The following is a 5,206-nucleotide window of genomic DNA, read 5'->3' on the forward strand; positions in this document are numbered from 1 at the left end:
AGAGATAATAAAAGTGATAGCAATACTTCAACCTTTATAGAGTACTTAGCGGTCAAACACTAAATCTTTTTCATGTGTTAATTTAATATTGATAATAATTTGATAGATTGGAATTATTACCATCCCATTATAAAAAATGAAAGCTGACTACAAAAACGCTAATTGTCCAAGCACGTAACTGGTAAATGACAATGCTGATGTTTTAAATCCGAGACCTAGGTTCCTAACTACTTAACTACAACTTCTGTGGGTGAAGGGAAGAGAACTTTGTTAGGAAGTGTCCAGGAAATGGCATATGGTGGTACTGGTTTCAGTTCTCACTACAAGGAGAAGTGACTGTTGCTTGCCACAGCAGAGAGAAGACTATTAATCTCCTAGAGGAAACACAGCTGCCAGAAGATGCCAGTCAAATGCTCTACATACAGACGCAGATGAAACACAGGAAAGCTGTGAATAGGATTTGAGGAACTTATTGGAAGGAAGCAAAACTTTCTGGAGAACGCAATTGATAATGATTATGCTTTGAGTGATTTCATAGGTTTAGAAATTATGACATTAAAACAAGAAGTCGAAATAGCAGGCCACATAAAATATTATAATATTATTATAATATACATTATAATATACGTAACAATATACATTATGATATTATTATAATATATATCCAGATTGGTCCCCTGAGCCAGGTTTCAAACCCAGGCCCTCATGCTTTGTTACATCTCCTGTGATGATTTTAAACCAGACATATTTCAAAGTGTGAGATGCAAATTATTAGGATTGGATGATATGAATTGTTTGAATTTTCAGACCAGGTCAAGCAGTGCTCTGGGGCTACTCCCAACTCTTGGGGAATACACTGGGCTTGGCTGCATGTAAGGAAGCACCTTAAACCTTGTATTTGTCTCTTCCTGGGTGATCTTTAAATATGTTAGAAGAAATGTATTGTAAATGCTAGCATTCAAATAAATGATACAGTATAATTTAAATTTGGTGCCTAATTAGGGGCTGGAGCACAGCAGTATGGCACAACAGTAGGGCATTTGCCTTGCATGCGGCCGGCCCGCTGACCCAGGTTCGATACCTCCACCCCTCTTGGAGAGCCTGGCAAGCTACCGAGAGTATCTCGCCCACGCGGCAAAGCCTGGCAAGCTCCCCGTGACATATTCGATATGCCAAACACAGTAACAACAGTCTCTCGATGGAGACGTTACTGCTTGAGCAAATCGATGAACAACGGGAGGACAGTGCTACATCCAGATTACATACTATCATCAGATAGCATCAGATGTGTTCTATAGACTTTAGCCTTATATAAGTCAGTTTTAGACCTAAAATATGTAAGTTAATTATATATTTTATAACTAACTTTGTAGTAAAACAGGTTAATAGTCTTCTTCATAAATTATCATTTACAATTAAAAACCCAAATCACATGCGTTCTCAAGTGTTGTAATCATTTTATTATTTCAAATCTTACACAGGTCTAAGTTAAAACAATGTTTCTATATATTGCTAAATATGAGTTCCTAAATAAAAAAAACAAAGTGAGCACATACTCTGAATTCAGAATTCATTCTGGGTTGATGAGGTTTAAGTTCAACACATTTCAGAGGAGTATTACATATGTCGGCATCATATGATATCCTAAGTTTCAACAATTTCTCTAGCTATTAAATACACATGGCTGGAGTGATAGCACAGCAGTTAGGGCATTTGACTTGCACGTGGCTGACCCGGGTTCGATTTCTCCGTTTCTCTCGAAGAGCCCGGCAAGCTACCAAGAGTATCCCACCCACACAGTAGAGCCTGGCAAGCTCCCTGTGGCATATTCGCTATGCCACAAACAGTAACAAGTCTTACAATGTAGATGTTACTGGAGCCTGGTCAAGCAAATCAATGAACAATGGGAGGACAGTGCTATTAAATACACATACACATAGACACATATAATAATAAATTCAGGGCTGTGGAGACAGCTCTAAAAACTGAAGTTCCAGTTCCCAGCCCTGTCCAACTCCCTTCCCCAGCACAAAGCCAGGAATACCGAGTACCACCAAATGTAGTTCAATCTTTTCCCCAAATAAATATAAATAAATTTGTATATTCTTTCTACAAGCCCAAATCAGTTACCTTGATTATAAAAACTTCCCATAGTCCTTCCTAACCATATAATATCATTTAGAAATTTTACCTAAAATTTTTAAATGATAAACATACCAAAAATCATACTCCCTCACTCATATCCCCCAAGATTGTTGTTTCTGCCAAGAATGACCTATCCAAATATTTTCAAGTTTCAAATCAAGTTTTGGTTCATGAGATGATAATGTCCACTGATCCTAATCTTCCCATCTCTATCCTCCTTTGGTACCTCCAGTGAATATCACTTTGGTAATCAGTTACATGATTCTCCGAACATTGCTGTGTTTCATATGTGTATGACTCATCTGATAAATCAACTCTATATTTCTTGGTGTTAGGAACTGACTCTTCAACTTCTTGCCCTCAATAACTCCTATGGCAAGGCAGACATATAGCTCACTCTCAATGCACAATTGTTTGCAATAAAATGAGTTGAAAGCACTTAATTGTTTTACTTGGGACTTGCTGACGTCAATACGTAAATTATTTTTGAAAGACTTTTTTACCCCCTTGGGTTCCAGAAGGACCTACAGGGCATACATAATATCAGGATCAGAACTGTCTTTAAATCCACTGCTTGCTCAATGAGATTGAGCATATCTTCTTGTCTCCGCAAGCATTTTTTTTTGGGGGGGAGGAGGTAAAGTAAGAAAGTTTTTGAAACTTATTTAGGAAGATATGAGGCGTGAGAATGGGAGACACACACATTTGAGAGACTCTCCAGAGTCGAAGACAGTTAAGCAAAGAAACATATAGACAAGAAACAAGATATGTGTTCAAGGGAGAATGCGGACTTGACAAGCAAGCATCTGCATACTTTTTAATGTGGGTGATGCAAGCATCCTTTGTGCTAGACAAAAAAATCATTTCATGGGGAAGGAAAAGGAGAGGAAAAGTCCTAATATTATGTAAGCATGCAGTTACTTTAATGTAAATATATATTTTTTATCATTTGCAATTGAACTCTCTTATTTGGAGCTGATACCTATGTCAATTTAGGACCACTATTTTTTAAATTTGTTTTTATTTTTGTTTTTGGGACACAGTCACATGTCCTGACATAGTCCTGACTCTGTGCTCAAGAATCAATCCTGGCCATTGCTCAGGGGATCAGATGGATGCTGGGGATCAAACCCAAATCAGTTGCAAGCAAGGCAAGAAATCGCCTGACCCAGTGTATTATAGCTCTGGCCCCAAGCGTTTCAGTAGGAGGCTGTTGGCTATTAAGTAAACTTACAAGAATGAATAAACACAAACTATAAAACAATGAATAAACACAAAATATAAAATTCCCTAATTAATTTAATTAAATAAGAACATTACCATAATGAGATGCCACACTCCCTTCCTTCAGGGGAGAGCATGGATATAGTCCCCCAACCACAAATTATACAGTTGAATTTTTTTATATTTGGGGAAATTGAGGGGTTAGCACATCAAGGTGCAATGTATAAGCCTCATCCTTGGAAAATCACCTTTGTGATCATGGTTTCTGCCTGCCAGGTGCCAGGTAAGTATAAGGTAAAGGTAAAGGTAAAAGCCCTCCCGTTGATCGTCGATTTGCTCGAGCGGGCCCAGTAACGTCTCCATTGGAGACTTTGTTGTTACTGTGTCTGGCATATCGAATACTCTCGGTAGCTTGCCGGGCTCTCCGAGAGGGGCGGAGGAATCGAACTCGGGTCGGCCATGTTGGCCGCTTGTAAGGCGAACGCCCTACCCGCTGTGCTATCGCTCCAGCCAGGTAAGTATAGTCTCAAACATTTTAACCCACATTTATGCCTACAAAACTTGTGGATTCACTGATTTTGAAGTCCTTAGAATTTTCTTCAAATATTTTTTTTTGGCTTGTGCTTTCAACTACCTCTAAAAATGATAATTTTAATATTTTTTTATCATTTAGTGCTTATTTAACAATATATCTTTGTCTCAATCTTTCTGTTCAGTTTTTTCCTCTTCTTCCTCTTTTCTTTTGTTCTGTTATAAATTACTGGCCAACATTCACGGATGTCACAGTCAAATTTGTAATTAGGCCTTTGATTGTTCTTTGGAATTTATCTTTATTTTCTCAGCTTTCAGTACTCTTGAGTGAATTTAGGAAGTTATTTTTTTCCAACACTCAATAAGGTATTACTTCACTTGCATTTCCATGGTAGTTGCACAGTTCTTTATGATCTACTTAAAAAGAGATGATGCTAAAAGGGGAATGGTGCTAAAAATACATCTTGTTGAAGACAGAAACACAGTTTATCTTTGTACAGAAAAGGCATGATCACTCCTTGAACCATACCTCACACATGCCCAGAAGGTCTCCCACATAATGGTTTGATGTATGTATCAATTGTAAAAGTATTAGCATTATAAGTTTAGTTAATATTTTTATAGCTTTGCATTAGTAATAGGATTTTTTTCTGTCTTAAAATAATATGAGTGCACACACGTATTGGACTTATTAGTAGCAACCTGAGGCCAGAGAGATAGTACAGTGTGTAAGGTGAGTGCCCTGTACCTGGCCAACCTAGATTTAATTCTTGGCATCCCATATCATCCCCCAAGCACCACCAGAAGTATTTCCTGAGTGCTGAGCCAGGAGTAACCCTGAACACTGCCAGGTATGTCCCCAAAACATAGGTGTTCCGAATAAGATAAAAAATAAAAACAAGTGAAGCTGCAGGGATATTATTTTCCGAATCATTTTCTTGAGCCCAAATAGTCATTTCAAGTTTTCACTCCCTGTGTCTAACTGAATTAATGGGCCCCTGTGATACATTATTTCCTAGCACAGTGAACACATCACTCTTTATAATTACGCAAGACTTATTGCGTACATGGCTCAAAGGGCTGGAGCGCATATCCGATATACACAGGGTCCCAGCTTAGGTCCCTGGTACCATTAGGTTCCATAGTGCTTTCAGGTTCAGCTGGATCAGTTCTCAGCACCCCTGGAGAGGCCCCTCCCCACAAGTAGCAACTATGCAAGCCTCTTGTCTGTGTATTACTTTGCCTTCTACATTTCTCTCAGCTCAGACTCCCCTGTGACTGCAGTAACCCATGTTCATCATCACTT

General features: G+C 38.5%; 1 non-coding gene across 1 annotated transcript; it reads right to left on the reverse strand.

Annotated features, from left to right (window-relative positions):
• Positions 1 to 3,493: 3,493 nt before the first annotated feature.
• Positions 3,494 to 3,660, reverse strand: LOC130021454 (U1 spliceosomal RNA). The gene has a single exon (XR_008792160.1). It is a non-coding gene; the product is annotated as a U1 spliceosomal RNA (small nuclear RNA).
• Positions 3,661 to 5,206: the final 1,546 nt, after the last annotated feature.

This window comes from Sorex fumeus, unplaced genomic scaffold (assembly GCF_029834395.1).
Source record: "Sorex fumeus unplaced genomic scaffold, SorFum_2.1 ptg000015l, whole genome shotgun sequence".
Classification (NCBI taxonomy): domain Eukaryota; kingdom Metazoa; phylum Chordata; class Mammalia; order Eulipotyphla; family Soricidae; genus Sorex; species Sorex fumeus.